This window comes from Dermacentor silvarum, chromosome 4 (assembly GCF_013339745.2).
Source record: "Dermacentor silvarum isolate Dsil-2018 chromosome 4, BIME_Dsil_1.4, whole genome shotgun sequence".
NCBI classification, from domain to species: Eukaryota; Metazoa; Arthropoda; class Arachnida; order Ixodida; family Ixodidae; genus Dermacentor; species Dermacentor silvarum.
Window position 1 is genome coordinate 75,275,890 of NC_051157.2, and position 21,321 is coordinate 75,297,210.

Consider the following 21,321-nt stretch of genomic DNA (forward strand, 5'->3'; position numbering starts at 1 on the left):
CTATGACCTGGCAACCGGATCAATGAATAATTTAAGCTTAAGTTAGAGGGTGCTAGAGAACTAAATGTACTGGAAGGTGAGAACCACTATTTGCAGTGATAGATGAAGAGCACGATTAAAAAAATTGTTACTATAACAACTGTCGAGATTATGAATTCACTTTTTGTGTTCACTTTCGATTGATGAATTCACTTTCGTAACGACAACCACCGAAATTCACCCATTAATACATAGATATGAGCCTTAGTAAAACTACGAGTCAAGAGCAGGAGACAAAATGCCCATTCCAGACTTTTTTTTCGCATCTTGGAGACATCTGTCGCAATGGCAGCGTTTATCTTTTCTATCTTTAAGTGATCTTGCGATAGACCATTGAATATACTGTAAGAGAGGTGTTTGCTTTGTGGGGAAGGGTATCATGAGAGGTGATCAGGAGGTACTCTCGCTCACTGCATGTAGGCTTTGTCTCACAGATTCGTGCATCCAAGGGACCAACAAGAGCCTGTACGAAGACCACCTGCCGCGCATGAAACCGAGCCCAGAAAACCCAATATCTGACACTGCTGAGAAATAAAAATGGTTCGTGACCTTACCGGGAATTCATATAATGTTTAGACAGTTCTCCCTACGTTCAGTTCTTCCATTTGCTTGTTATTGTTTATTATTATTTTTAATGACGCTGTTTCCGCTTTGAGATGTCAGTGACGCGAGTGTTTCAAGGGCGTCGTATCGGTGGATCGAATTCACGGGACCATGCTGAAAATCGATGGTGCCAAAGAGCAGACTGTCTCAGTGATAAGTTGCGAAGAATATATCGGCTCGCTTGCATGAGCCTCTTCATGTCCTTCGAGAGCCAACGTAATCTCACATTAAATAAAAAAAAGAGAAAAGAAGAAAAAGTGAGATACTTATGTCTGCGGGTGTTAAAGTGACGCACATCCGCCGGGCGCCGCGAGTGAATTTGAGATCTATGTTGTGCCACCGCCAAAAAACGTGCACACAATACCGAATGGTGGCGGGGCATGGGAAAGGGTAGGAAGGGGAGGGGGCGAGGGAGCCTCCCTCGAAGCGACGACAAGAGATAGGCGCTCGTAAATCCGCCCTCTCTGTGACCTTCGCCACTCGCCGGCGAAGCTTCTCCTAGAGCGCCTGCTGCTGGCACATGCGCAGTTGGGATCAATGCGAGCCACGACTGTTGCAAAGCGCTGCCAGTTGAGTCATAAGAAAAAGAAGCAGTGTGACAACGGGGAGGAGAGGGAAGGGTGGGGGGGGGGGGGGGAGGTGAGGAGGGAGCGCTAAGTCCAAAGTTCCAAGCTGTGAGGAATAACACAGACTTCAAGGTTACAGTTTACAGCAACTATTCGCCTCTCTCCTCTCTCGTCTTTCTCTTCGTTCCTGCTTTTACAGGGTAGCCAACCGAATGCTTTTCTGGCAACATCCCTACCTTCCTTTCTTCCTATTCTCTCTCGTACCCGCCGGGGTGGCTCAGTCAGCTAAGGCGTTGCGCTGCTGAGCACGAGGTAGTGGTATCGAATCCCGGCCGTGGCGGCCGCATTTCGATGGAGGCGAAATGCAAAGACCCCGTGCTTGCGTTGTAGTGCACGAAACCAGGTGGACAAAATTAATCCCGAGCCCTCCACTACGGCGTGCCTCATAATCAGAACTGGTTTTGGCACGTAAAACCCAGAAAGAAAGATTCTCTCTCGTTCTTTCTCTAGCCCAACTGTCTTAAAACGTTCCTCTACGCTACTCTCCAGCACCTACGCTCCAGAATATAATTCCAAGATACGCCAGCGCAAAGCTCCACTGTACTCAACTGAAGTGGACACTGCTCCAACGACTCTCCTCAGCGATATCAGAGCTCACCCTGGTAACCAGGCACCGTGTAGCCCCTTAGTGTCTATGGTCCAAGGCACTGACGTGGAACCGCGGAGAAGCGTCACTGAGACGTAGTGTCTGCTTTGGTTGAAAGCGGCTCTTGTCCTACTCTCGGTGGAGGCGAGGAAGAGCTTCAAGGCGAAACCTGTTTTGAACATGCAGCATGTTTAACGCTCAGGAAGCAATTCGAAGCCGTACGCTTGTGCAGAAACCGCATTGAACGATTCTGCGAGGCCAGATCACCACAGTACGTTTTCTAAACGGTACCGCATGTCTTGTTTTGAAGTTAATAAAGAACTCGTTCGCCATGAAATGAGTAGTCAAAAGATGAGAATACATTTATTAAAGACTTGCGGCGAAATTTGATGAGGGAATAATGGACGCTAAATACGAACGCATGACTTAGCGCTCGTATATATTCGCGAACCTACGAGTCCGAGCTTGATTTCCTTTTGCCCTTTGTGGACAGATCTAACATACGTAGTGTGGCCATTTCAGTTGGCAGCGCTTCTTGTCCCCTTGTCTAAACTTTCACCAGTTATCTTATTTTTTAAAATTACTCTTTAATGAGAGTATCGATGACAAACGAACAAAATTACGAATGGACACAAGCCACCGCCGTAACAGTTTTGACAGAAACGCGCTTCCGCTACGCCACGTCCGCGAACAGCGATGATGATGTGTGTCAGTATGCGTGCAAGAGTTTGAATAAGGGTTTGGTTCTGGGCCACAATTGCCTGGCTTGCGCATTGCATACTTCGTGTTTGCTCGTTTCCTTCCAGTGGATAGGGTTTTCATTCCGGCGTAGCTTGAAACAGCGTATACATGAACATGTCCATGGTACACCGTTATCGTACAGAAAAAAAAAATAAGAAAGAAGAAAGAAAGAAGAAAGAAAGAAAGAAAGAAAGAAAGAAAGAAAAGAAAGAAGAAGAAGAAAAGAAAGAAAGAAAGAAAGAAAGAAGAAGACGGCCAGAGAGAAAACGAACACCGCGCTTTTCTCCGTGGTTGTCTTCTACACCGTCTCGAGTTACGTGTCTGCACTCGCTTTCAAAATAACATGGCGCGGGCGTGTGGCATGCTTCGTTGTTTGTGCCAGTGCCACATTATATTGACGCGCGGCATAGTACATTAAGCTTTGCCATTGATGTTTATTTTATTACTTATTTTAAGGCTCTGCTGCCATACGCATGCACTGCATATACAATTGCTATTTTGTTTAACCCTTAGAGCGACCTAACAGTTTCGTCCCGGTGTATTGGCACCACCATGATTAGCCACCACTATGGTGCATACGTGCGAGCTAAATCTTATAATCTCGAAAATGCGCTGTGCTTCACGTCGCGAAATGAATGTAGCGACAGCTCACACGTAACGGAACGCCCGCGCGAGAACTTAAGGGAACTGAAGGGCTCAATTTATAGTCACTAAGGAAAGCACAGTGAAAGCTAAGTGCTTTTTTAAATTGAAGTTAACCGTGTTATTAAATGTTATTGAGGAATATGTTTACAATTACTTTCATAATAATAATAAAGAGAAAGGCAAATGAAATGCGAAGAAAAGGCAACCTTGCCGTCGGAATAGGATTCCGCACGATGCGGAATCCTATTCACCGCCGCACGATGCGGCAAGATGCTCTATTGAGTGAGGGTGGAGGCATTGTGTCCCTCTATTCACTTCGGTATTCACGTAGCACTCATAGCATTAGCCCTGGGAGTTTTAGTCAGCGCCACAAGCGGCCACGGCGACGGATGTGTAACACCTATTGAACCGCGAGTATCACGTAGTACGTGAAGTTATGCAAATAGCGTGCTTGCTTTCAGCCATCACGTCACGCAGGAATGCCTAAATCCCATCAAATGCCAAAATCAAAGGAATAATAATAATAATAATAATAATAATAATAATAATAATAATAATAATAATAATAATAATAATAATAATAATAATAATTTAATCAACGAATCATTTATTTATCGAACCCAGGAAGAACCATGAGGTCTAAGTACTGGTGCACGCATACATCAAGAATAAAAAAACAAAAAAAAAAAAAAAACATTGAATAAAAATTACAATCTTGACGAGTGTACATACACCAAGACGCAAAATGAATACAAAAAAAAGGAGAAGGGCCGGTTAACCATATGTGAAACTATGTCACAACAACGCAAAGCTCGGAAAAGAACAATGACAGCGAGTTATGAAAAAAAAAAAAAACAAATGTCGCAGGTTCTAGAGGCGAAGCATCAATTTCGATAGCAAATTAGTAGACAGCTATATGGAGTAGGGATAGTAGCTTTATCGGCTGGATAAACTTGGACACATTCGCTTACTAACTGAATTAACAATCGTGGTGTCAGCGTGCACACGCAAACATGAATAGCCTCCTGAGTTCCAGCTATGGAGATTTGGGACAACAAATACTCCATCACTATGCCGTCCTCAGCGTATTTTTTCCCCGTAAACACCAGTTGTCCAATATTTTGGACACCTACTAGTGCCATCTATGAAGTTTTGTCGAAGTTGCGCCAGCAGATCCGGAAATAAAGGAGGCGACATGGGGGCGTTCAGCGGAGCGGCCTTCTACTGCGGTGTTGTTCAAAGCATTGTTTGACCGTTTTACCGTGTTATTTATGATTAACTGGAAAGGTAAATAATACAGGAAGTATGCTGAATGGAAATTTTTAGTTGCACGTACGCTTGCTTTTCTCTGCTGTCATTTGATATTGCACGTCCAACAAATTGGACACTGGCACTCAAGACCGTCATTGCGAATGTACGGACGTCACGTGCATTGCATTAAACGCGCGTTCATTTCGGTGTCATGCGAAGTTGCTTTGTGCTTGCTTGTCTTTTAAGTGCAAAGCACGCGAGGAGCCCGGGCTGTCTGCGTGGCATGTCGTGGTCACGCGCAAGAACACAGTCAAAAAAAGTGCAGAATTGATCAAAACTGGTTCAAAATAAACTAACATGATTCAGAATAATCAAGCATTAAGCGCAATAATTAGCAAAAAATCGTGAAATTCATTAAAATCATGTAATTTGATCGCATGTCATCATGGCCACGCGTAGCAAAGGCTTTGGCTCCACGTGCGTGGTGGTTGCGCACCAGTTGTGCCTTAGCACAGGTGTCAAAACGAATGATGGATTGCTAAACACAAGATAAACACAGGATAAAACAAGATAAACACAAGGAAAACACAAGGCAAACACCGGCGAATCACTGCTTCGCACTTCCCCAGCTTTCACGTTGAGTAGAACTGAATTACCGCCGAGTTTACCAAGGCCACTGTACCCAAATTTCTTTTTATGGCGTCCAAGGATTAAGTGCCTCTTTTTTTTGTTCAGGGGACAGGCCTCGTGTGTCGGATGACACGACGGAGCAGACACTCCAGGGCAGCTCGTCAGACCTCGACTTATCGGACAGCGACGATGACACTATCGCTGATCCGAGCTCTTCTGCGCCCATTTAGGGCCAGAAATTAGGGCCCACTTTTCTTCATATTCTATTTGATATTTGTAAAATGTTGATTAATAAATGGTTCTTCCAGCATTGGTAACAATTTTCTTCTGCAAAGTAGCTTTGCGTTGCTGCAAGCCCACTACACAATTTACCTGATAAAGTTCCAGTGTCCAATATATTGGACATCATGCCATACTAAAACGATGGACATTACTGAAATAATAAGAGTCAATTTTCATCGTTGTTGTCTACACATCATATCTTAAAAGTTTCAGAAAAATCTGTGAACCTAAATCCAACCCGGAAGTCAGGAGGATAGATCACACTCGATGACCGCAGACAACCTCTGTCAAAGCGCTAGCGCGAAGGAGCGCGGCCACCGCAGCGAGCGAAGGTTCGTGCGGTCTATCGCTTCAACGGAAACAGGGGCGCTATAACGTAAAATTATTCCAAACTGTTTTGATTCCAATTTCTGCGATCAGCCTCCACGATTGGTCAAAACATTTTCGGGCCACTCCCAACTTCGCCTGTCTGTCACGCGACGTCACGCAAACCGCGATAGCTTCCCATCTTATATAATGTGTACGCACTGATTATGCATAATTAAACCACACAAAAGAAAAATAATCATTCCTGATTCGACGCCTTTTCACCTTTAGCCCTCTGCTATTGGTCCAATGTTTTCTGGCTACGCCCACTTCGCCTGTCTGTCACGCGACCTCACAAAACCGCGAAAACTCACCACGTCAAAGTGACGTGTATACGCGAAAAAGAAATGCGTTAATATGCCGAGCAAAACTGAAAATGTTTCTGAATAGCCACGGACTGCCCCGTTCCGAAAGGAATATAAGATGGCTGTCCACCGATCGCTCAGGCCCTCACTACTCGCACCTGCCGGTGAGCATGTATTTATTTGCGCATGATAAACTGTTTTGCGTGGTAGGACAACTTTATCGAGCCTATTCGGCATGCATACGACATCGCTCTGCCAACTCTTCCTTGCTGAGGATCCGTTTTAGCGACAGTCTTATCCTTCCGTTGCACGTCACCGCGATTTTCGACCAGCCACCGCAAGCTAAGTAAGGCGAAGCGGACCAATCGGAGAAGCCGGCACCACCCTTTACGCGGTTATCTATTTTCACTGTGCTGGCTCGGCCCTATCGAAACCCTCTCCACTAGAGCGTGCTCCTCGCCTTTTGTAAGCCAACTAGATAAGAAAAACCACTGAGTTTAGCCAATGTTATTGGTTTTGAAAGCGAACAAAGGTGACCGCCCGATGCTTGCGTCGGTGGTTACGTAAATTTGACGTCAGGAGTTTGAAATCAAAACAGTTTCGAATCATTTTACGTTATAGCGCCCCAGAGCGGCAAAAGCACAGCGCATACAAAGGTCAGAGCCGTCTGGAGATTGCTTTCAAGATACGGTGCGCGCGACAGCCTGCGCCGCGTTGCAGATGGATTTTAAGATAGCTCCGTGAGCAGCAGCCGCGTAAGCACGATTTTGTCGCCGTTGGACTTTATACGGAACATCACGACGGCGACGACGGCAAAAATGCGCTTGGAGTGTCCATATAATTGCTATCGCAATAAAATAACAAGATCATGAAAGTAAGCGTTATAAAGACTGTTCTGTGGACTGTCCCAGTAGGTGAAGACAGGCGGGAACATGGAAAGGTATATGTTCTCTGGTGATCTTGCGTGGAATACGAAATATGATACAACTGAGGAGTTCGGGGCAGGTGAACATACCGCGAAGGTGTTTGAAAAGAAACAGAAGGTATGCGCGATTACGTCGGCACCGAAGTAACGGTAATGACAATAATCCAACAGTGCTAGAGCAAAATTGCCGCTCGACTGGCCGCTCGAGGCACTTGGCGTGTATACGCGGGCTTCTTTCACGCTCGAAAAAAAAAAAAAAAACTTTTATGTAGCACGTATTGAGCATCAGGAAGCTGTATGGAGAGTTTTTCATGGTGCTCTACAGTTTTCTAATTAACGCTTTTCACCTAATTGTAACATTTGGGAAGTTGTTTATTAATTGAGACTAATTATGCACATAGGCAGAATGCAAAAAAATAATCCGAGCATCTCCAACCGACGGCAAACAACATCACCTTGGTTCTTTCCAGCTACGTGGCATTTGCATATCTTTAAAACTTAGCTAAATTTACGTGGGTCGTGTTATATACTATATGAAGGAAGTAGTTCTTGGGATCCGGTGTTAAAATTTGAAAATGTGCTGGCGCACGTAGCAAAGCAAAGACACACATTTAATTTCGACGTTTTGGCCGGGGTAGGTTTTCATCAAGATTATATATATATATATATATATATATATATATATATATATATAGAGAGAGAGAGAGAGAGAGAGAGAGAGTCCCGCAGTGATGTAATGTCGCTCGCCGTCGGCTGTCAGTTGAAGCTCCCCAGTCACTGCCAACCGTTACTACATTCATTATTGTTATTATTGTTGTAATTATTATTATTAATATTATTGTTGTGATGAATGAAATAAAAATAAAAAGGGGTCTTTTTCGCCGTATGCTGGTGACGGTTACTCTTCTTCACTTAGTCGATAAATATGAGCAAAATACTTAGCGAATGATGCAAACACTGACGTTAGTTGACACTTAAATCGAACAGAAGAAAATTTCGCTACGCAAGTACATTCCACACAGACGCCGCGAACGCACTTGCTGTTGTGCAGTCAATATTCATCAGTTATGCCAGCATTTTCAAATGGGCTCGCTGCTGTGCGATGCACCGAACCTTCTAGCAATGCTGCTGCCAACCTCGGCTCTCGAGTGTTGTTTTCAGGCCTGTATTTGACGGATCTGCATTGCAGGGGGCATCGCCGCTGCCTGCCCCTCCGTCATTCGGCTCGATTGCTATACGACGTGAAGAGGAGGTGGAGAAATGTCTCAGACGCAAATAGAGCGCAGCTTCGGAGAAAAAAAAAAAAAAAAAAAAAAAAAAAAAAAACCGTCCCAAGGTCTTCGTATTCTCGCAGAGGTGAACGGAAAGCGGGCACCCATACCGACGCAATACGGTGGCGTGTTGCTATTTGCCGCAACGGTATATACCGTTTCTGTTCTCGCTTCGGGGGATTGTGCTTATAGCAGTGTCCGCATGCAATGTCTCAGGTGGGGTAAATTGATTTCTATGCTATTGCGGCGCGTCTGCTTCAAGCACGTACTCGCTAATGCATGCGCTCAGAATATTTCGAAATATAGCCTCGGAGGGTGAGTGCTCATCAGAAGCAGTAAGCATTTTGACTAAGCTGCGAAACGTGCGAAGGACGCGCCTCCGGTAGCCTTTTTTTCTTATTTAAGTTCAATAATCTATAGGACCGTAAACCTTAGGACAACAACAGTACAACTTAATGTAGCGTTACTAAAAAGAGCTGCTATAATAAGAGGCATAAGCATAGTGAGGCGGGCGGGCGTCCGCCATTTATTTTATTTTATTGCGATAGCAATTATATGGAAATTCGAGGCGCGTTCGTGCTATGCCGTCCCGGTACCGACGGAGGTACAGACGGCAACGACGATACCGGCACCAACGGTACCGATGGAGGATTGGAAGGTCTCCAGAGACGCAAGAGGATCGCAGTGCGTTCTACCGCAAAAAATTGTCGAATTATCTGGAAACTTACAATTTATTGCCACCAGAGCAACATGGTTTTCGTAAGGGCTTTTTCTGCAATAAGGCAGCATGTTCAGACAGTTAACGATGTTTCACAAACAATAAATAGCCGAGGACAATATTGACCTAATTTCTTTAGACTTTGCCAAAGCGTGCCATAAAGTCTCGCATCCTAAACTCTTGCTAAAAATGAATGCAACCTTTAGAAATCCAAATATTACTAAGTGGTTTACATCCTACCTCCACTCTCGTGACCAGTATGTCGAAAGGAATAAAATTAATTCCAGGTTCAAACCAGTTTTGCCTGGAGTACCTCAAGGCAGTATTTTGGGGCCTCTTTTATTTATTTCTTATCTTTATTAATGATTTGCCTTCTGATATAGCCGTCCCACTAACATTGTTTGCAGACAACTATATATATATATATATATATATATATATATATATATATATATATATATATATATATATATATACGTATATATATATATATATATATATATATATATATATATACGTCATCTATAATAGGATCAAATCTTTAAGTGGCCTCAACAAGAATTTACACAAAATTCTACAATTGTACAAATTCTCCTTATTCATTCGTTTTCAAAGTGAAGAATAGTTAAGCAACATGTGAGCACGAAATTTTCTGTTGGACGTGCACTACAAGAAGAAAGTGACTTTTTTTTTTCGGCTACAAGATTTGATTCTTTGTTAAGCTATTTCTTACTTAAAATCATAAGATATATACGTAATCATAAAATATATATTGAAGCGACGTGTAATGCAGCCAAGAATTGTAACGGGGACTGCGGCCAGCCACTCGCAAGTATTTGTACCGAGAACACACGAGGCTGTAAACGTATGTATATATATACAGGGTGTTTCATACTAGCTGCACCAATTTTAAAAAATTGCCTGTGACAGATAGCACAATTAAAATCTTTGATCTAAGCTACTCGGTGAGGCAGCCATTACTTCTACGAGAAATTAAAACACCTAATTGAATAATTACCATGAATACGCTAATTAACTTTTTAATTATTTATTTTACGGCACATCTTTCAATCTACGAATTCGTTCCAAGTGGATACGCCTTGCCAACTCAGCGGCTATAATTCGTAGATTGAAAGATGTGCCGTGAAATAAATAATTAAAAAGCTAATTAGCGTAAATATGTTAATTATTCAATAAGGCGTTTTGATTTCTCGTGGAAGTAATGGCCGCCTCATTGAGTAGTTTACATCAAGGATTAAAATTGTGCTATCTGCCACAGGCAATTAAAAAAATGGTGCAGCTAAAATGAAGCACCCTGAAACACACAGGGTGTTTCATCGAACACTTTCAAAAATTCTTAGAGGTATCCTGTAGCAGATAGCCCAATTCTAGTTTATAAGCTGGTCTACTCGAAGAGGCGGACATTACTTGCACAAGAAATTGAAATGCACAATCGAATAATTAACAAAAATTCGCTAATTATAAGTTTTTAACTAATTACCTGATGACCCACATTGCAATTTACAAATTGTAGCCGTGGAGTTCGCAAGGCGCATCCACTTGGAACAAATTCTCGCGATGACACCAGTTTCGAGATATTAATTCCCGAACTTTGCGGAGAAATGCATTGGCGTTCCAGTTAGTTTCTTAAGAAAACGTCGCTGTGTGCATTCAAGCACAGAATTAACTGGAACGCCAATGCATTTCTCCGCAAAGTTCGGGAATGAATATCTCGGAACTGCTGTCATCCTGAGAAATAATTCCAAGTGGATCCGCCTTGCGAACTCCACGGCTACAATTTGTAAATTGCAATGTGGGCCATCAGGTAATTAGTAAAAAACTTAATTAGTGAATTTCTGTTAATTATTCGATTATGCATTTCAATTTCTTGCGCAAGTAATGTCCGCCTCTTCGAGTAGACCAGCTAATGAACTAGAATTGTGCTATCTGCCACAGGCAACCTTTAACAATTTTTGAAAGTGTTCGCTGAAACACCCTGTATATATACGTATATATACAGCCTTGAGTGAAAGAAATTAACTATTCGGCACACGGCTTTCGAAGCTCGTCTGATAATATTTTCTCCTTTTTTTAATTTTTCTCTGCTTGTTCCAGAGGCCGGGAGCATTGAAGAGGCTGTTCTTAACAGTGCTTTCGCGAAAGCCGGTAACTGACCAGCGATTCTAATAGCTCATCCTTTGCTGCCCTTGAGGTCGGCTGGTTACAGTTAAACAGCCAGTTACGCGATTATTATTCTTGCAGACTTACTTCTTCGTTAGCATTTTTTGCTAACGACGTGATGACATCCGTCGCTTTACACAGCAGAACACTTGACTAGCACTGCGCGCATACTTTTCAAGTAGTATTGATCCTCATGTCCTCCAGAGCCGTTTCTGCATGCGATACACGTGACGAGGCTCCTGCGACTTTTCTGCGTTCCAGCGCGCTCACTAAGAGGCGTGCAAGGACGAGAATTCTCAGCATCCTCAGTAGTATACAGGAGCGCTGAGGCCCCAGCCGATACGCGGCAAAGAAAAACAAGCCCCGATGAAGAAAACCTCACGGCCATTTAAAAATTTGACAAACACTGTAACTATAACACCGAGGATAAAGCGACGACCGCATAGAACGAATTTTTCAGCGTACTTTCAATGTGGTTTCCCCTGTACATTTCCCAACAATCGTGCTGCCATTCCGGATAAAGGAAATATGCGTTCAATGTGGTTACGATACCTCATATAGTAAGCATTTCAGGCCATAATAACTGACGCGTGCGATGCGAAACAGACGTGTAAATGCGGGCGACATGACGCCGAATATGCGCCGAAAGTGCGCGTCATGTGGTTGACGCCCCTGCAGGGAAGAAACAAGTGAGGCAGGCTTCTCCCGACAAAAACCGTCACTGTGGTAAAGCAAGCTTTGACGAACGGTTTTCTTAGCGAACCGTGCATTGCACGCATGCACACACGCACGCAGATAGATGTCTCACCACCCATTACAGCTTTATATATACCCAGTCAAGTCGGTGGGGCTCTTCAAAATAATCTGTTCGACGTCCCAAACCAACTCACGTGCTGGTGGCCGCGTGTGCGACGGATGGCGGCGCGGCGAACGGCGCTCCCGTGACGTCAGCTAGGGGACTCGCCTTTGTCGTCTGCTACACTCCGGCTATGAGTATTCAGTTGCATATTCATTCGTTTGCCCGCGCTCTAACTGCGTGCTCGGGTAGCGCGGTTCTCTCCAATCACTACCTATATTCTTCTTTGAGTGTACATTTTATAAATGTCAGCATTAGGAGGCCAACAAACGTTATATCTTTAATGTTTCTTCCATATAACCAGAGCCGTCACGGTCACGGACACGATCTCGTGATTCAGTCATATCATCACGCCGAGTGAGTAACTGCTAGAGTCTAGATAGCTCTGGAAACGAAGAGCGATCTCGCGACTTATTCGCAAAGAACTTCGCGTCGACTAAGTGGCAGTGAACTTTAACGCAAATTGTACATTTCGCGCTCCTAACTCTAGTCATTTTCTGTTGCATACATAAAGCTTTTGCAGACAAGAAAATCGTCAAGTATGCTTAAAACTTCTTGCAAATAAATCTCATTACCAAAATTGAACACGAAAATTTTATGTTCATCTTGGTTAGCATAATTAGAGTATTTTTGTTCAACGCACTTTTAGACGACCGGACAACATTAAGGAAAGATCACTCAAGCAGTGCATGTAAGAATAAATATATTTTGGTAAAAGAAAAACATAGAACTACCTGTCTTTAGGAGGCAGCCGTGGTGCGTAGGGCATTTTATTGCACCTGTGCTGCGTCCCGTTCTCTGTCCTCGTCTGTTTAGCGCACCATGCTACTTATTTAGTGAAGTGCCAGCAAACCCAAACTCATTAATTTCCTTATCTTAGTTTCAAATGCGCATGACGCACTCAAGTAACAAAATATATTGCGAAGAATTCACGAATGATCGAAGTAGATTTGGCCAAGGCTGTCGCTTGTTTTTGTTACCCGATAGCGCTAATTCGTATCGCTATACGAATCTCCCCGCGAACTGTGGCCGCTGCCTGGCACAATGCGACGAAAGAGTCGGGTTACGGTGAGCAGACTAATGTGCAGGGGCCGAGCTGAGTCATGGTGACCGTGTCATGGTGAAAGTAAACAAGTTTACTTTATTTCGCAGGTCAGCACTGCAGTACCAGATCGTGCATAACTGTCTGCTTTGCCCACTATAGTTTTGTACGCCCTTCTACCAGACGTTCCATGCATTTTATTACTGCCGAAAACCTGTCGATGGGCGGTCAGCGTTCAAATGCAGGAGACAAAGCTTCGATGCGAGTTTGGTCTTTTTTGTGGTATTGAAACCAACTTTGTCTCCTTTTTTTTTTTTTTTTTTTTTTTTTTTACAACTGCCGGAGAACCTTACTATTGTAAGTGAAAGAGGCCTTCGCTGGAGAAGGGAGAAGAGAAAGAAGGGGGTGACAGAGAGAGAGAGAGAGAGAGAGAGAGAGAGGGGTATAGAGATGTGCATGGACAGTATTACAGAGTCAAAGGCGCTCTTCACAATTGTCAGATGTTCTCAGAAAGCACAAAAGTGCCTTCACTGCCTTCTGAGCCGTTGCTCGGTGGGGACGGTGTTCTAGTATTGTCTGTTCACTCAGAGGACGATGAGTGAGTGAGTGAGTGAGTGAGTGAGTGAGTGAGTGAGTGAGTGAGTGAGTGAGTGAGTGAGTGAGTGAGTGAGTGAGTGAGTGAGTGAGTGAGTGAGTGAGTGAGTGAGTGAGTGAGTGAGTGAGTGAGTGAGTGAGTGAGTGAAATAACTTTTTATTAGAGGTCCGGCGAGGACGCGAACTCGTCACGCACCCGGCTAGTCCCACGTCGGGACCGGCAGGTCTAGCCCACCGGCCCGGTCGCGGGCACGCCGGACAGCCAGGATTTGCTTGTCTAGAGCGGGGCTACGCAGAAGCGGGTCCCACTCATCCTTGCTGAACTTGGGGTATCTCGACCCGCACTCCCAGAGCATGTGTGCTAGAGTGGAGGCCTGCCCGCAGGACGGGCAGGCGTCGTCGCTATATACGTCAGGGCAAACTTCGTGCAGAACGGCCAGACACGGATATGTGCCGGTCTGTAAAAGTCTAAGCGAAACAGCTTGCGCCCTATTCAATTTGGGGTGATGGAGTGGAAAGACCCTTCTAGACATGTAGAATTTTGTAACCTCGTTGTGAGTAGCGGGAGCATCCCTGTGGCCGTAGGGGGGAGGGGTGTCAGCTCTCCTTACAGAGGAATCGCGGTCGGTGAGGTCGCGCGCAGCCTCGTGAGCAGACTCATTGAGGTTTGGAGGAGCACCCTCGACCGACCGTATACGTGAGCGGGAAACCAGTGAATCGAATGATGCGTGAGAGCATTCGGATTGGAGACGCTAAGAAGACGAGCAGCTTACTCGGCGATGCGACCCTTCTGAAAAGCCCTAACTGCCGTTTTGGAATCGCTTTAGATCTCAGACCCACGACCGCCTAGCAGGGCGAGGGCGATGGCGGCTTGCTCAGCGACTTCGGCGTCTGAAGTGCGAATTGAAGCGCTATTGGAAAGCTTGCCGCTGGAGTCGACCACGACGACGGCAAAGGTCTTTCCATCGCTTTACTCCGCGGCGTCAACGAAGCGTGCTCTGGTACCTTGTTGCTTGATCTGTTTGAGAATTGCTACTGCTCTCGCCTTGCGTCTGCCCTCGTTGTGGACGGGATGGACGTTTCGAGGCACGGGGGCCACTTCGAACTTGTCTCGAATGCACCTACGGACCGGGGTACTGACCCTCGAAGATACCACAGGAGGGTAACTCAGCTCTTCGAGGATGCGTTTACCTGCCGCTGTGGTGGTCATGCGAGCGAGTTGCGCGCGTTCTTGGGCTTCGGTAATCTCCTCGGCGGTGTTGTGTACCCACAGCTTGAGGAGATCTTCGATATGGGTCCTAATGGGTAGCCCGAGAACCGTTTTGATTACTTTGCGGATGAGAGCATTGATCTTGTCTCGCTCCGCTCTGAGCCAGTTGCGCATAGAAATCGTGTACGTGAAGTGGCATAATACGAAGGCGTTGATCAGGCTGAAGAGACTGGCTTCCTTCATGCCTCTGTGTCTGTTTGCGATTCTGCGAACGAGGCGGAAAGCGTTGTCCGTCTTTGCGATGACCTTGCGGAGAGCCGTTCCGTTCCCGGCGTTGAATTCGACAAACATGCGCCCAGGACACGAATGACGTCGACCCTGGGTATCATCCCTCCGTCACAAGTGTGAAGACTGATACTGCTTTCGGAGACTGGCTTCCAATCTTTGGGTCTTCCTCCCTTCCCTTTTCTGTAAAGCAGAAGCTCCGACTTGGCGGGGGAGCACCGAAGTCCGGTGGGGCGGAGATACTCCTCGATCACGTCGATCGCCTCCTGCATGGCTTCTTCGACTCTGCCCTCGCATCCCCCGGCGCACCAGATGGTAATGTCGTCGGCGTATACGATGGTGTGCTTGGCATCCTCGACGCTTACCATCCTCTCAGAAAGACCAATCATACAGCTGTTAAATAGTGTGGGGGAGATTACGGCGCCCTGAGGATCGAGTGTCCCGTCCTCCGAGGGGCACATCTTCGGAGCGGAAGTCTCCAATGCGAAGCTTGGCCTCCCTGGCCGTTAGAATAGAGCTGACGTAGCTGTGGAATCCTGAACCGACACCTAGGTCCGAAATGGTCTTGACGATAAAGGCGTGGAGCACGTTGTCGAAAGCCTTCTCGAGGTCCAGACCGAGCAGAGCCTTGACGTCTCTGGAACGGCCGTCCAAGATCTGATGCTTGATTAGTTTCATTGCATCGAGCGTCGAGAGTCCGGCGCGGAAGCCGATCATGTTGTACGTGTAAACGTCGTTGTCTTCGAGTTACCCGTTGAGCCTGTTGAGGACGACGCGCTCCACGACCTTGCCGACGCAGGAGGTTAGAGAAATCGGCCTGAGGTTCTCGATGTTCGGAGCCTTGCCGGGCTTGGGAATGAGCACCGTGCAGGCCGACTTCCTTTCTGCAGGAACCACGTCGCTCTTCCAGGACTCGTTGATCTTGTCGGAGGACGATTATCTAGTTTCCTGAATGCGTTGGACATAGACTGTCTTAGTGCTTCAAATTGAGGACAGTGGCACAATAAGTGGTCAATGTTCTTCTCCCATCCGCAGACATCACATGTAGGACTGTCAGCCATTCCAGTTAGTGCCGAATAAGCCTTCGTGAAAGTCGCACGAAATGTCTGGCAAACGTAGGATCAGCTGCTCAGCCACACATTGTCTGTTTTCACAATTTCTCCGTGTTTTCTAAGCAGGTTTGGCTTAGATCCTTCCGGACCATTTATACCTGCTTATCCACCATTTACCTAATGCCACATTGAAGCAAAATACCGCATATTGCTGCAAAGCCACTACAGCACTGCATTCATTAACGCCACCGCAGCGACCACTTAATTTCTATAGGGCGGCATCAAACGTCTTTCGCGATATGCTGAAAGCGATGGACGGAAACAAAATTGAAATGTTTGTGGTCAACAGAGGGTGCAACCTGCCACGCGGAGCGCGCCTGGTTTACAGGCGCGCTCAAAAAACGGTTTACAAGCCGTTATTAGTGCGCCACGACCACTGAACAGTCTAGACATGCTAGCAGACGACATCAGGAGCATTCCACACTAAGCGTGGTTCCGACGGTGACTTCACTGGATTTCGCTGGGAATTGTGTTCTATAATGTTCCATACATACAGCACTACAAATTTGCAGACTCACACTTCAAAAACTCGACTAGAGCAGGTCCAAGGAGGCTCCCCCCCCAAAAAAAAATTTTTTTCGCAAGGAGAGGTTATGTTTTGAAAATGATGCCAGGCCACCGCCATCTTACTCAGGGTACGAAAATACATCATGAAATAGTAGAGAATAGGAAGCGCTTTTTTTATTTACTTCCTTCGTGTTTAAGATAGTTACTTTTGCCGTACACATCGTACTAAATTTCTCTCTTTGTGTCACTGGTTTTAAGAGGAAACCTGAAAGCCATGACACATTTTGAGGGAGATGGCATCAACACTCAACCAAATATAATATTTTAGCTAACAGCGTGCTTTTATTTTCCAATTACTCTACCATTTACACTAGCAAAACAATATCACTCTGAGTTATGAGCGGACTTTAGCTGTCACGACACTCTTTCAGGGGTGAAGTCAGGGCAAGCGGTAGTTTCACCTCTGCTGGTAAGAAGTAGCGGGAGCTGCCACTCCAGAATTTCTTAGAAAACCTAGTTGGGCAGGTGGCAGGTAGTAGACCGAGCGCGTCAATTAAGCAACGTACCTTCCCGTAACGAGCGCGCGCGGTAGCGCGGAGGACCCCAGCTGACGTCACACGCGGGAGGGCGCCATGCAATCTACCCAGGGCTATAGGGGGAGACAACGCCACATAATGGGGGAGGATCTGAACTAACTTTGACCACATTGATTTTTTTTTTTTTCAGCATGCACCCAAAGCACAATACACGATAGCCTTTGCTATCCGTCCTTGTCGGAATGCGACCGCCATGGTCAGTAATCAAACCCGCGCGACCTCGTGTTATGCTCTAACATTTTGTTATTGCGATGGTAATTTTATGGACACTCCAGGCGCATTTCTGCCGTCGCAGTGATGCTGCGTATGAAGTCCACCGGCGATCGTCGCCGCACGCCGGCATATTGGTACGCGTGCCCGCGTATGCGTATAACATCCGCTTGCAAAACAATTAATAGCTACAAAGTTCGGCATTTGGTAAGGCTATAAATGCCTGCACAACGAACGAGGCAAACCATCGTGAAGTAGCGAAGAGATAAGTCGATCGTACGCGACGTGCACGACAGGCGGGTTTTATTAACGACGAATGGCATTCGGATACAAAGCACGTGCGGCACGAAAAGAGAGAGAGAGAGAGAGAAAAAAAAGGAAACATTGGCTTCAGGCTTCGATCTTACTGCATTTGTCGTGCAGCTGGTCCGACGACGACCTCACAAATTGCCTGCGAGCGCGCGCGTGCGCCCGTGTGCATGTGGGTGCGCGTGTGTGTGCGTTCAAAAGACAGATAGCTTTTTTTATTGCGATAGCAATTATATGGACACTTGAACCGGATTTCTGCCGTCGCCGTCGTCGTCGCCGTCGCCGTGAGGTTCCGTATAGATAAAATCTTCGCCGCGCGCCGTATGCCCCAGCGGAAGCGTGCGGGGACGCGCGCTATCACGGAGAGCGAACGCACTCAATCTCCCACGCGCAAGCAAGGAAGCGGAAAGCCAGCGCCGGAGGGAGCAGGGGGGGGGGGGGCACTTCTCTGCCAACAACCGCGCTCGTCGCTCGTCCGAACAGTCTCTTATCTCTCCCACGCGCAAGCAAGGAAGCGGGAAGCCAGCGCCGGAGGAAGCGGGGGGGGGGGCACTTCTACGCTGCCAACAACCGCGCTCGTCGTTCGTTCGACCGCACCGCCTCTTATCTCCACACGGCTCTGACCTTTATGCGCCGCTCAGTTTCCGTTGAAGCGATAGACCGTACGTACCTGCTGCCAGCGTTTTGACAGTCGTTGGCTGCAGTCATTCAGCGTGATCTATTCATGTTTGTTTGTGCGCGCTCACACCACGCTTGTTCATTCAGTTAGTAATAGTCGGGCCACATTTTCCAACGCACGCTACACATGCAATGCTGCCCAGATCGGCAGTGCAGCACTACAGGTGTGTCCCTTCGCACGCGCTGCCCACGGTAAGCGCTTCTCATCAACACCACCGTTTCACACGCGCCTTCTCGTGGTCATCGAGTCTCTCTTCATGTCGGTCTACTTACGCCGCAGCACACCTGCTTACTTAATCAGCTCATGTTTACTACAATTCATATTGCTACCAAGGCCGCTCACCTTACTTCCTATGACATTGCTGTGTTGCTATCGCATTCATTGCTTCACCCTTAGGGCGAAACTGTGACATTTTTTTCTCTCGCGCCCGCTCGATCTCTAAATTTCGGCATTAAATAGTACGCGCCTTTTCTCTTTCTCGTCTCTCCTTCTTCATCAGATGACAGCTACACAATCCGTATAGCGACGTTTTGCGTGCGGCAAAGCGCGCCATCTTATCGATGGCAGAATGGCAATCTCTCCTGTGTACGGAGGTAGCATATTAAAAGATAAGGTACACTGCTGGAAGTTCACATTCGCGCAATGTTGGTTTGAGGCTGGACGATTGAATGTGTGACTGTGAAGACAGGAGTTGTCACTTTTCGGTGTTTTGTATGCTGTGCCCAATGAAAGACAGGTGACGGTGGTGATAAACAACGTTACTAGATTACTAGAACGAACTGGATGCAAATGAAACTGTTCAGAATCTATTTTGCTTCTTGATGCGATATCATTATAATGGGCGAAACTCAGACACTCTGTAAGTATCTGTCTGACGAAAAATCATATTAGGGTCGATCCCGAAGGCCTAACACAGAAGCGTCTCAAAGCGCTATAGCTGTAACAAGGTACGTGATAACAGCGAGAAACTGACACGTGACGCACGCGCTAAATGTTTCAAAGAATGACTTGGTGACGAGAAAATCATACGTGCGCAGTCGTGTCCAAAAATAGCATTAGACTACCGTGCTATATAGCATTGGGCTACCGTGCTGGAAGACGGCGGTTCGATCCGACCATCGATCACACATTTCTTTGTATCATTATAGACAGACTTATCCGCTTTGGAGGTATCTAACAGAAAAATCACACTGTGTTGAGCATGCGTGATCACGTCACAGTGTGCACGAAATCGCAACAAAGAGATACGTGGTACAGAAAGCATATCACTTTGATGAAGGTCACCCGTGATGCACAAACGCGCGCTCAGCTGTAAAAAAATTCTGGGATTTTACGCACCAAAACCACGATATGAGTATGAGGCACGCAGTAGTGGGGGATCTCTGGGTTAATTTCGACCTCCTGGGGTTCCAACGTGCGCCGAATGCGCGGGACACGGGCGTTTTTGCATTTTGCCCTCGTCGAGATGCGGCCGCCGCGGCCTAACAGAAATCGCAATGTAAGTGTGATCGTAGAGCTAGAAGGTTAGCGGTGCTAAGTTCTGGCCTAGATTTTTTTATGCAAGTGCGCATTTGCGTTTCACGATGACGCAACTGCATCCCATTCGTGGGGTACTAATTGAAGTAGCGTTAAATACTCGAGCCACCTATGTGGAAATTGAGCCTTCCACATGCAATCCTATAACGACAAGCTGAAGTATATGTTATGCACCGCTTAAGCACCCGACTTTCGGCATGGGCCTCATAAGGAGAACTGCCAGGAAGCCTTCATTTCCTCTATACTGAGAATAATAAGTGACGTCAAGCAGTGGACGGCCATTGCGAAAGAGTGCGCTGGAATCGAAACCCCCAGCTTCCGGTGTCGTCAGGGCGCTGACGGCATACGGCGTGCAAAGAGCAATCAGCTCACAGAAACTTGGTTCGTTATTCTATGGAAACTCCCCGACTCCCTTGTGCCTATGCTATATTCCTGGTCAAACATATATAGTATACTTACCTACTAATTTTCCGTAGCATATGTAACGGCAAATATTTTGTACGCTATTTTTATCTATGTGCTCATATTACCTTATTCCGCTTTTATTTATATGCGCCTTCTTGGTACAGAAATCTGGGGTCGAATTCACAAAGCTTTTCGTTCGTAGGAGCTCTTCGCTACTGGCTCGTCGCCTTCGTTAATACTATGCCCAGCATCAAGATTAGATGGAATTCGCTCTTATGAGAAATTCTAGCCTACGGGCTTCAAATGTTCTCATACGTGGTCCTCTTACAGTTCTAACATGCCTCTTGAACCTCTTGCATCTGCATATGTTACGTACATTCAGTATTGAATGATTGAAACATTCTAAAGTTTAAACTTATACAGTTTGTGCGATCTAGCATGACGTAGGACGACGCAAATGCATTTCATCTTGTCCACATTTCTGTACGACAGAGTAATCCAACAATTGCGCCAACGAGCTGCGTGTGTACATGCTTGCGTGAGCGCGTGTAGCTAATACAGAATTCTGCAGTATCTATCCTCCGCAATGGAAAGAGAGAGAAAAACCGAGACTGATTTACAAGAGCACATAGAGGTGTTATCCTGAGCTGGCATGCTACTCCAACTCCAGGTCCCAGTGAGTGCTGTTGCTAATTCAGCAACATACGTGGTCCTGTTACAGTCCTGTTACAGTTCAGCGAAAGCGCGCGAGGGACGCGCGCTTTCGCGGAGTGCGAATGCACAGCGGAGAGCAAACACGATGTCTCCGGTC